This window comes from Anolis sagrei, chromosome 5, assembly GCF_037176765.1.
Source record: "Anolis sagrei isolate rAnoSag1 chromosome 5, rAnoSag1.mat, whole genome shotgun sequence".
In the NCBI taxonomy this organism is placed as follows: Eukaryota; Metazoa; Chordata; class Lepidosauria; order Squamata; family Dactyloidae; genus Anolis; species Anolis sagrei.
The window spans coordinates 19,101,449-19,114,184 of record NC_090025.1 but is presented as its reverse complement, the minus strand read 5'-3'; the positions used below and the strand labels follow the sequence as shown (position 1 = coordinate 19,114,184).

Below are 12,736 nucleotides of genomic sequence, written 5' to 3'. Positions count from 1 at the left end.
ACTTTCACAACCATACATGGACAAACATAATTTTAGTATTCAATAATATATCTTTACATTTTAGGATCTTATCTAGTTCCATTGTAGCTGCTCTTCCAGATCTTCATCTTCTTCCGATTACTTGACTGTCATCTCCATTCCGAGTGATGACTGAGTCAAGTAGATTTATTAGTAACAGTAAACTAGAGTAGAACTTCTGCATTAACGTGTGAGAAGTTGTAGGAGAAGGTTTGATATGCACACAATCTATAGCAGCATTTCTCTGCTTGGGTCTCTATAGATATGTGGGATTGCAACTTGACATGGGGAGGATGTCATTTACTTCATTTTTTGAAAGTGAAAATGTCCCAAAAGTCATCATTTTGTTCATAAATCAAACAGAAAGAACCTGAAGTTTCAAAATGCAAATATTGGTATGCAGCCCTGAGAACTTGTGATGTATGGTATACGTATCTCTATATCTCCTTTTATAAATGCAAACACAGAGAGCAACAGACAGGATATATGTAGACATGTAGGTGAAAGTAAGACAGAAAGTAACCATGGAAAGGGTTGGATTAGATTGTCCTTGTGGTCGCTTCCAACTCTGTACTGCTATGATTTCGTTCAAAGTGCATTGGATTTTAATTTGTTTTAAAGGCTGAGTGGAAGTGCAAAATGAATATGAAACAAAGTATATAAAAGACTGAGTTCTTCCCAGTTAAACTACTTGCCCACTGAGGCTGCTGATATGTATATTTTGCCCCATTCCAATGCCATTGAATAAATGTGGTTTGTGTCTATTGATTATTTACTACATGATGGAGCTTACTACTTCTTGCCTTGTTCTTTACTAGTATTCTGACATGATTCTGACTATTCTTTTGTCATACCTTGATGCAGATTATTTCTACCATTGGATTTCTTCATGTGTTCTACTAATCCAAGTTTTGTTTATATTGTTCTTTTAAAATGTTATTTTGTTTATATGTTCATGTTCTATTAAAGAGTCCAGTATTGTTTAATATTTTATTTACATATTTTCTATTTTAGTATTTTATTGATTGATTGATTGTTGTGTCCCTTCATGTCATATTCAGCTTAAGCAAATCTATTATGAGATGTTCTAGTCAAGATGTATGTCTTTTTCTAAGGCTGGAAGAATATGATTTGCATAGAGTGGGTTTCCATGTCTGAATGGGGTTATCTCCCAGCCCTGTTCCAATGCCCAAGTCACCACCCCAAGCTGGCTTTCCTATTTGATTTTAGGTTTGGATAAATTATTTTATAGCTGATGGAATCCTTTTAGTTGGAAAAGTTCCTTGTACAATATGTATTTAAATAAAAGTACCAAATCTAATTGTGCCATCAAATCTAATGTGTATCTCAAATTTCAATACCATGAAACTTAAAATAGTATTTGCTAGCAAATGTAATGCACAGCAACAAAAATTCATCCTTTGTGATTTGACCAAAAAGATATATGTTACAGCTGCTGTATACTTAACCTCCTTCTTTAAATTTATATACACACACACACACACACACACACACCAAGTTTTCAGTGATGGAAAAAATAAATAAACAGATAGCCCTTTTTTTCAAAGTGCCTCTATAGCTTATCCTGCCTTAGCTTCCTTGGGGTGTGTCTATTTTATATAAGAAATGTATCTTGACACCACTTTAACTTGTTGACTCCATGATATGGAGTCATGGGAACTGTAGTTTTACAAGGATCTTATGCTCTCTCTCCCTAAAAGCCCTTGTGTCTCTTTCTACTCTAGGATTCAAACAAGAGCTGGGGTTTTTTTTGGGGAGGGGGGATATACAGCTCTTCCTTCAACTCACCTCCAAGACTGTTTTTCTCTGGGGGAAAGGACTTTTCAAGAGACACAGACAGAGAGAGAAAGGAAGAGCCAAGCCAGATCTGCTCTTTGTCTCCAAGGCTACTTCTGTCTGTGGAAAAGGAGGTTGGGGAAACATGTTGCCAAGCACTTCCCTGTCCTTGGGAAGGTGGCAGCAACTCCTCCTCCTTCTCCCACCTTCAAGATCTACTGAATCTGAGCAGCGGCCAACCTCTTGAAGGGACAGGAGCTGCCTTGGAGGGGAAAAGAGAGAGAAGACCCAGCAGGCATCTGTCCTGCTTCTCACTCTCCTCCTTTCCACTTCAAATCATCTAACATTCTGTGGAAGGGAGAGGAGCTGAGAGGGCTATTTTGAGGAGGGAAAAGGGAAAATCAGAAGGGTAATGCAGTTTTCTCCCTCTTTCCCTCCTCAACCATGGGGGTTGGGAGAATGGAAAGGAATGGAGAAGGTCTGGGAAAGGCTTGGTTAACCAGCAGCCTTCAAGCTTACTTCTACATGTAGATGCCCCTTCACTGCCATTAGGAAAGGGAAATGCTGTGAGGGGGGAAAGAGGGAGAGATGGAACACGTGCCACTTCCCAGCAGAAGCAGGCAAGGAAGAGGAGGGAAAAGGGGCATCTTGGAAGTAACAAAGAGCCCAACAACTCAAGAGAGGGAGGAAGCCAATTTTGAGCACCATAGATTCTAATGTGCACCCTAATTTTGGCTAAGTCATTTAGCCAAAAAAGGTGTGCATTAGACTCAAGTAAATACGGTATTTCCATTTTAGCTCCACCTGTTTCTGGCAATTTGGTGTGGAAGCTTAATATACAATAACATGGTACAGCTACAAGTTGTTGTCGGTTTACAGATGTCACTACCTCTGGCACTGAGTGATTGAACATGGAAAGTGTTTGCCAAGTGGCATCTTTGTTTAGGCTGTAACATGAAGCAATCTCCATGCAGCTAGGCTTGTGGAATTAATTACCCTTGAGAATAGAAGCCCCAATAGGTTAAATTCTGAAGAGCCGAAATGAAATTCAGTAAGATAAGCAGTTAAGGAAAGAGTGTGAAGTTGGTCAGATCTTTATTTTGCTGGTAAGTTGCAAGGGATGCCTGTTGGGAGAAGTATGTGTTTAGAATAGTGAGACTCTATCTTCAAAGACGCTTTTCCCATTATCTAGGTGAAAATGGGTTTTGCTGTTTGTTTTTATATGCAGGGAACAATATGGGACCTTTCAGTCTCATCATCGATTTTTGTAGTTTGATGCAAAGCCAGTAAATGTAGCATGCACAGAGATAGCCTCAAAGCTGTGGTGGAACTTGTGATGTGAGACTAATCTAAAACGTTTTTTTTTTAAAAAAAAATGTCTGTTACTCAGACTTAATAGTTGTTACTCAGAACAACTAATAGGAAGGGAAGAAATCAAAATGGAGATAGTACGACTCCTGAGAAAGTCCAATGTGCTATAGTGAATTGAATGCTGGACTATGACTCTAGGAGAACACAATTGAATCCTCAGCCCATTGGACAACTATCTGGTGACCATGAACAAGTCACATTCTCTGAACCTTGGAGGAAGATAACAGCATATCTCCTCTAAATAAACTGGCCTAAGGAAACTATATGATAAGGCTATCATAAATTGGTTAACCAATAATTGAAGGCCCATAACAACAAGAGTGTTCTTAGTACAGAGGAAACAATATTACTTAACGCTGTAGTAAATATCATGGGTTAAAGTTATGTTCTTCATTGTCATATGATTCTTTGTATTGGTTCAAAAGTGTGAGACACAGATTAAAGTCCCTTCGTTCTGAAAAATTACCTGAGGTTCTTGAGTAAATTAATATTCCACAGATTAATGTAATTCACATTGAGAGGTTTAAAGCTATGGATTGCTTTTTTGACATGCCTTAACAGCCAATCAAAGATTCAGTAAATTAGGTGGCATAGTTCTTTCAGTAGCACGATCTTGGGTGCATACATTATTCACCACAGATGTAATTATTCTGAAATTTAATGTGTGTTCCCTCATTAAGAAGTCAGAACTACATGCAAGGTCTCTGGCATTCCATTTTTGTATTTTCTGGGAGTATCACCAGTTGATTTGCATTTCAGACAGCTAAATCACAGAACTAACTATCATCTGTCTCTCACCATCATTGGGTATCATTTGGGGACCCAAGTTGATCACCATGGTGTGAGCAAACTTTATAGAATTTGCCTCTTAATTCTTTCGGTGTGTTCAAGTGCCTTGAATTTACTTGTTGACCTATGGTGACCCCATGAATTGCATAGGAGTTTATTAGGCAAGTAATATTTAGAGATGGTTTTGCCAGTACCTTCCTCTAAAATATAGTCTGCAGCACATGATATTCATTGGATGTTTTCCATCCAAATGCTAATCAGATCTAATCCTGGTTAAGTTCTAAGATCAGGCAGGATCTAGTACCTTTAAGGTATTTAGGCCCTTCTCTTAATTTTACCACCATGAAATGTTAGGAAGTGTTCAAATTTTCCTACTGCAAAAATATGTTGCTTGTAAAATGGGCAACATTTTGGATACCCTCAGTACCTCCCCATATATGATTATCACAGTTACTTTATTCATTTTCTCATTTATTTTCTTTTTGTTCTGCTATATTCAACCATGAGTAATTTTCTGACCGCTAAATCAAGAAAATGCCTATTAGGCCTGGCCATTCTGTCTCTCCTCATGTCTCTTGTAACGTTGCACATTATTCATGTAAAGTGCATTAACTTAGTAGGACTCTTCCGTGTTAGAACTAGATGTTTTATCTTTCAACCTCTGTGTCTATTCCATCAATATCAACTTAATGGCTTTTGAAATGACCAAGGTAGTTGTATATATTAATTATCCAGAGGACTGCAGTAATTTGAGTTGTTTTCATTTTCTAAGTTTATATCATTGATTTTAAACCCACTGGTTAAGAATACGGATGTAATTCATTGCTAATTTTGTTCTCAAAGGACACAAAGAGTAAATTATTGATTTCTTTCCTGCTGTGGGAGAGTCTTTGAAATTGCCCTTTTGAGGGAGTATTTGTTGTTCAAGATTTATTTCTGCACAAAATTCACATGTAATAGTTCAGGGCAGAAAACAGAATTTTCTTCACAAAAAGAAAATATTCCTATTGTTTGCAAAATTCAAATGTAGTCTCTTTTCATAGAAAAAAAACCAGAAAACCTTTTCTGCATAGACAGTACTTTTTCTTGTGCAGCAAGTGTTTTCTGCACACAAACACAACTGAAACAAAACCATTCATGAATTTTGCACAGAAGAATTCCCAAACATCAAATGTTTCCATCAATCCAGAATACTTATTGACAAACCTGACACTTGGTAAACACATTTTGGGGCATTTTGGAATGTTGTTTCCATCCCTAATTGTCTGTTGTGCAATCAAAGACATCTCTCATACAATATGCTGGAAGATAGGTAGAAACAGTGAATTGTTGGTTCAGTCTCTATGTTCTATGCATAATTTAAGTAAATCTACTGCCCTCATGTGGACTTGCTAATGTTTCAGGCATGAATCAAAAGGCCAGACCAGTTTGCTTCCATACATGAAATGGTGGGAACTGGCTAGCGATGAGTGCCATCTTGTTCTGCTTCAAGCAGCAAGATGCTATGGTTCAACTATGAAATTAAATACTGCTAGCAATACTTGGTTCCTCTTATCCCTAGGAATATTTCCTGACCTTTGGTGATTTGTCTCTTCACCCACTGCCTCTTCCTCTTTCCAATGCAAAGGGAACTCTGGAAAAGGTAGTTCTTATGTTACATCAAGAACCAGAAATCTTTTGATAAGACTAGATGTTCCAGCCCAGCTGCATGTATATGTGCACACACCCTCTTTTTCTCTCCCCTCCTTCTTTTCCTTCCCCTTCCTTGGCTGGATCTACATATACTGAAACATTCTGGGTTAAACTGCCCTGGAGCTGCTCTGATGTAGTTCAGGACAGTCTCTGGAGTTATTTTGACATCCAGGTAACCAACCAGGCGAATTGTGCAGTGGGATTGCCACCTCTACATTGTCAATCAAAAGCAGCATCCTCAGTCTTGCTGGTGATGTTGCTTCTCCTGGTCACATGATTAGGTGTCCTGTTGTGACCTCACCAAAAGTGATGCCATCAGCAAGACCTTCTCATGGATATGCTTCTGGTGAAAGGACTGTTGGACATGTGGACACTGGATCGAACCTGATCCAATTGTTCACACCTCCAAAATGCTGGGATTGCTTGGAGCTTCCTGTAAACTCTTCTGTAAATCCCACATCCTCTTGAATACTGAGTCCTTGCAACAGTTGAAAGGAGAACTCACTTTATTTTGTCCACTTAGACATAGCTCTGGATTCTAGGCCATAGTTCAGATTGTTTAGCTCTATCATGGTTTCTGACTGGATCAAGAAAATTTCATAGCATAGTGGGTATAAGAAAAGAATTTAAATTTTTAGACATATCTGTTGCGGTAAATCATAGCAGGACCAAGTGTGTGCGAAGAAAAACCTTGTGGTGCTGATTATCTTGTACAGCTGGGAAAGTAGGTCAGCCAGCAAGATTGGACCACACCCAATGGTGTATATCTGTATGGGTTCTTACAGTGTGGGTGTTGGTGGGTTTGGATGGTGGAAAGCTTTTTCTCTGAGTAGAGGCTTTGCTCTGTGGAGCAGCATGGAGAAGCTACTCTGAAGGAAGTTATTGTGAAATAGCTATTTATCCAAAGGTTTATTTTTGCTCTGTCATTTGCTGTAAGATGAAGATGCCTTATTTTGTGGACTATGTAAGTTTCTTGCATTGTTTGATTTTTGTATGCATTGCAAGTCTTATGATTTCATCTCTGCTGAGTAAAGATTTTTCTGTTTCATTTTTACTCTGGTCCTTGAGTTTTTTTACATTTGGACTTTGGGCATTGGGCAAAATTCACTGCTGCGCAACAATATCCACATTTTAGATTTATTTACTTTTTTGTCATGGTAATCCCTCTGTTTACCTTCATAGCATCCCAATTGTCAAACCTTTCCCAATTTGTGCAGATTTGTATAGACTGGCTTTAATGATATTATCTATATAACATTGTAAACTCAAATCATTAAATATGTAACCTAAAAAGAAATATGGCATTAAAGAAAGAGTAGTTACATTCTCCAGATGAAGTTGGATTGCAAATCCCAGCATCTGACATCATTGATTGGCAAGAGCTGAAATGGGCAGTCTTAACAACATCTGGAAAGCTGTATGCTTCACAATCGTATATTATATTTTAGAACAAAATAATTTTGGAAACAGGGATTCCTTACCAGGAAAACTTCAAAACAGCTTTTTATTATGACATGATTGAAATCTGGTAATACCATCAGAGGCCAAGGTTTCAAGTCAGTCATTTCTCTTCTTCTGTATTAACAAGAATGTTATCCCAGATTCTAAACAATTGTTGTTCGTATTTTACCATCTGGTTATTTCATCTATCACCCTTTTTGCATCTATTCCTACTTTTTGCCCCATAATGCTTGTTTAAAAGAAATGGAGCACTGGCTACTGTACAAAGCAATAAAAATGATAGTTCAGTGTAATAAGGCATAATTTACAACTCAGAGAAAAAAATGTTATTTATCTGGGAAACAGGATATTTCCCTTCCTACTTTATGAAAACATTCCAAGCAAGGTTGGTTTGTTGTTTGTTTTTTTAAAAGGTATATAATAAGATCAAAGAATGTAGGGAATGCCAAAGATTTTTTTTTACTAGCCATAGCCATAGAATCATAATTGGAAGAGACTTTGTGGGCCATCCAGTCCAATCCCCTGCCAAAAAGAAGAGAAATCGCATTCAAAGCCTCTGTTTAAAAGCCTCCACAGTCTGTGGCAGAGAGTTCCACTGCTGAACAGCTCTCCCAGTTAGGAAGTTCTTTCTAATGTTCAGGTCATTTCCTGTAGTTTGAAGCCATTGTTCAGTGTCCTGGTCTCTGGGGCAGCAGAAAACAATCCTTCTCCCTCCTCCCTAAGCTTCCCCTCACATATTTATACATAGACATCATCATCTCAGCCTTCTCTTCTACAGGCTAAACATGCCCAACTCTTTAAGCTGCTCCTCATAGGGCTTCTTGTCCACATTAAGGACATGACGAATTTAGAAACCATACGGTAAACCACTTGGTATACACAGTGTCTTCTCAGTACTGCTTCCCAACTGATTCCTGGGGAAACAAAGCATCATAGAATCACAAGTTGGAAGGAACCACATTGACCATCTAGTCTAGTCTCTGCCTTGCAGGTCACATTGTCAAAGTATTCCCGAGAGACATCCCCAAAGAATTGAAATCCATTAGCGTTGATGCAGTCACTGCACTGCCTCATGATAGGACTGGTTCTTAAAACAATTATAATTGGCAGTCCACATTTATGGGCTTAACTGCTGCAAATTTGATTATTCATAGGTTTAATATGGTCTCACTGGGAATGTCTAGGTCTTTCAGTATGATTCTTTGGTCACCTTACATTGGAAGTCATTCACATAATTGGACTGAAGAGCCTAGAGATTCCCTAATAGAACACTGTCCTAGGAATCTCTATGTCCAAAACTAAGTTCTGGCAGAATATGACAATGGAGTGAGACCTAGACCCCATCTACACTGCCATATAATACACAGCCTCATATAATGCTGATTGGACTGCATTGAACTGGATTATATGAGTCTCTACTGCTATGTAATCCAGTTCAATCTGCATTGTAATGGCAGTATAGATGGGGCACTAGAGATTCTAAGAGAAATGTTATCTCAGATTTTTTAAAGTTTTGCATTTGTGGCTTTCCACTTTCACAGTTCCAAAAACAGCAGATGTTTAAAGATTATCTGCATTTTCTTCAACAACAACCACAACAAAAATAATAGTACCAGTGTCTTGGGGAAACATTGTTGGGGGAATCTGAGTCCACTCTGGAGCTACATGTATTAAGTGTGGCATTTTCAGCTACTGGGTAATTCATCCACATCTGTTGCTTCCCATTTGCTGTCTAGGCTACAACATACGCCTTGCATTTTTTTTACAAAAGAGTTTGGTTTTGTTTGTTTGTTTTTAATATACTTCAATTATGGGATCCTTAACTAATTGTATAGGTGATAGGAATATATCCAAACTAGCATACCCACAACTGTTAGTACTATTTTATTTCCAGAATTAAAGCACAAGAAATGGAAAGTGAAGTTTTACTTGAGACTGCTTTATATGAAATCAGTTTGTTTTATCCACCTATTCCCACTGTTGCCATCTTACTGGTTGTTAGTATCCAGGGATTTTCCAATTGCATGCTTTTTTCTGCTGGAGATGCCAGGGACTGAATCAGTGATCTTTTTTCATGCAAAGCATGTGCTCTGGTACTGAGCTGTGACCTTCTCCCCATGTTGTATCCTTCCATTTTCTGATATATGTGCAGAAAACAAATTTCAAAAACAAATTTCAAAAACAAATGCAGTGATATTTTATTTAACTGTTTGTGCTGTGATTACCTCTTCTTTTTCTTTTTGGCAATTGAGTGCAGGAAGAGATGTCAACATTCCCAGGATATGTGTGCCATTTGCTATAAGTGAAGGGCACTCGAGTTTCCATCAACCACTCCAGAGTTTTTATATGTCTCCATGCTCCATTATGTCTCCTACACATTTCCTGCACTAGCTTTGAAGGGTTTTATACAATCATAAAGAAGATGATTGAATTCCCAAAGCCACATGATTGGTTGTAAAATATTCCTCTTGCACAAATAAATATCATACTTTCCTACTCTTAGCTCTACTGAATTTAATCAGTTGCAGCTTCTCCCTAATACTGACAAACTTTGCCTATTTTCCTTTAAACATCATGCTCTAAGTCAGATGGAGAACAGGCATTTCCACAAATGGTATTTTCACTGGAGACAGGACACACAGGTTGTATATATCTTATTTTTATGCCTAGTAATTGCTCTGAGAGGCTTCTGGCTGTAGAAAAGTAAATCTTTACATATTTCATCCGTGCATGTGAGAATAGAATAGTTTAACCTTGATAGGTAAGATAATAAAATAATTTGCACATTTTCAATTTCTTGTTGCATGTTGAAAACTTCTGAGTGATAATTGTTTGTGCCAAAATAGAGTTTTGTGCAATTAGCAACATTTTCCTGCAGAAAACACAGAAAGTCTTTTTTGGGTGTGTGCATGTGCTTAATCTCTGATGTATTTTGAATACACATTGATAGTGATGAAGAAAAAAAGCAGGGTAAAAGTGATGGTGTTTTTGTCCCTAAAGAGAAGAAAATATGGCAGCTGGCAAATGTTTGTTGACAGGACATTTCAACATGTTGAGGTGCCTTTTCTTTTTCAGGATGAGAAATTTCTGGACTATCATCATTCACATGGAAATTAGCTGTAGTTATGATGCAATTTCATCCTCTCCACCTGTGTTCTTTTGATTTGTATAGTAGTGAAAATTGCTTATGGTTTTATATGCCTCAAAGTAAATTCAGATATTGAATACACCAATTGTGCCATGTAACTTTCTCACTGGGAATTGCCACTGAAGCCTCCTGATACCATGAAGATCTCAGGAATCTTGTGATTAATTATTTCACCAGTTCAGTTCCATGTTAGAGTCCCCCAGTGGCGCAGTGGGTTAAACCCCTGTGCCGGCAGGACTGGAGACCGACAGGTCGCAGGTTTGAATCCGGGGAGAGATGGATGAACTCCCTCTATCAGCTCCAGCTCCTCATGCAGGGACATGAGAGGAGCCTCCCACAAGGATGATAAAACATCAAAATCATCCGGGCATCCCCTAGGCAACATCCTTGCAGATGGCCAATTATCTCACACCAGAAGCGACTCGCAGTTTCTCAGGTCGCTCCTGACATGATCAAAAAGAAAAAAGTTCCATGTTTTAATTAATCTCATTCAAAAGAACATCTCTGGTGCTTGAAATATGCCTAAATTATACTAAGCACAAAAAACCCACTAAATACTCTAAAAAAGCTTGACTCCCTCCAAATAGCATTGTCTGACTGAAAACTGGACAGAGCTCTTTAATGGTTTTATGGAAGAGGGAATTCTAGTAGATGTGACTTATCGCAATTTTCAGTTAACATGCAATACCTGATGAAATTCCCTCGTCTACAAAACCATTGAAGGTGTTCTATGAACTTCCTCCAGTTTTCAATCTGGCAGACCTATCCTCAAATGTGTGTGTGATAACAATAAGGGTTTTGCAATATTCCCCCTCAAGAAATCCATGGGAATAGTTAGAGATGGATTTGTATCAAGTGATTTTTAGATATCTAAGGTATCCAAGCCATTTCACATAGCCAATGGTGGTATCAAAGTAATCAAGAGTAAAACTGTCTGAGACTGAAATTTCATTTGGTCATAGTGTTATATCTCTATACAATGTCTCCCAATGCTTTGATATCACAAGGAAAATATTTTCAAGAAATGGGTAAGACGTATTTAAAAATACAATGAGGCATTAAAATCATTCAATGTCCCTGCCCAATGAGGTTAGTTATTAGAATGGTCAGTTGGGTTTTGCTTGGCTTGAAAGCTGCCTTGCCATTATCTTATGAGAATGGCCCTTTTACATGATATTTCTATTTCTATAGATGGTTCATTTAGAAGAGGTATTTGAAATTCCCCCAAATAAATGTGTGTATTCAAACAGAAAATATAATTTCAGGGAAACAATTAAGAAGAATATGGTGAATTAAGATTCACATGATGAATTATATATGCTTAATTCTTCCTTTTCCCCATCATATAACAAAGTTTCAGAATGTAGATTAGCCTCAGTGAAGTGGATTATATAGCAGTGTAGACACATATAATCCAGTTCAAACTGCATTACATGACATTGTAGATGGGACCAAAGTGAAAAAGGCCTGTTTCATATCCTAGATAATTGCAACTCCTCTCCAGCTTTAGCTTTCTTCTTCTTCCTATGAGCTGAACCAGTAAGTATCACTCCTTCCTTAGGATTTTCCCAACCCATCAGAGGAAATTAATATATGGAGTAATTATATGGGCTTGCTTATGTGCATACAGTGAAAGCAGAGGTCCTCCCTGGCTCCCTTTCTCAAATATAGTAGGAAATTTGTCCCATCAGAGATTGTCCAGCCTCACCTAAAATTTAATTTCCTAGTGCACATTGCATTTTCTCACTGCACATTTGTTTCACTGTATATTACTTCCTGAACATTAGAATACCATGCACCATAGCACTTTACAAAGGTTGTTTGCCTTCAAGTAATTTCCAACCTATGATGACCCTGAAGAGAATGTATTCTAGGCTTTCCTTGTCAAGATTTGCTCTGAAAGGGCATGCCATTGTTTTACTCTGTGGCTGAGAGTGTGTGAATTGCCTAATGTTACCCACTGGATTTCCAGGGTTGAGCTGAATTCTAGATTCCTGGAATCCTAGTCGATCACTCAAACCATCCCACCATACTGGTTCCAGTTTGCTAAAACCAGAGTAAAATTGAAATTTACCAGTCTTACTGTAAAAGGTATCTAGGAGAGATTTAACACACACACACACACACACACACACCGCAAATTCCATGACAGCAAATAATTAAACAAATAGTTCTTCTGAGATGGTAATGACAGAAAGGTGATGGAACATGATAGGTATACCTTTTGACTTTGTGGTCACACACAATTCTTGCTACAGATACTAGTATTGCTTTGGAAAATACCAGACACAGTGATGACAAGATATAAATAATAACTGACCCAATGGCACAGTTTTCAGAAAAGGATGCCCTTCATTGACATAGCCTTTGCTAATATTTACCAGCTCTTTGGAAAAGGAAACACAATTTACAGAGATCACCATAGCTGTTTAGTTTTAATTATTCAGGGGCTGCTGTTCT

General features: G+C 37.9%; 1 protein-coding gene and 1 long non-coding RNA gene across 7 annotated transcripts in view; both read left to right on the top strand.

Moving 5' to 3' along the window:
- The window catches only part of LOC137097154 (uncharacterized), a 336,194-nt gene that overhangs the window by 214,008 nt on the left and 109,450 nt on the right, over positions 1-12,736 (top strand). The gene's annotated exons all lie outside the window — the stretch shown is intronic.
- Positions 1-12,736, top strand: part of MAPK10 (mitogen-activated protein kinase 10) — a 272,191-nt gene that overhangs the window by 150,005 nt on the left and 109,450 nt on the right. The window lies entirely within an intron of this gene.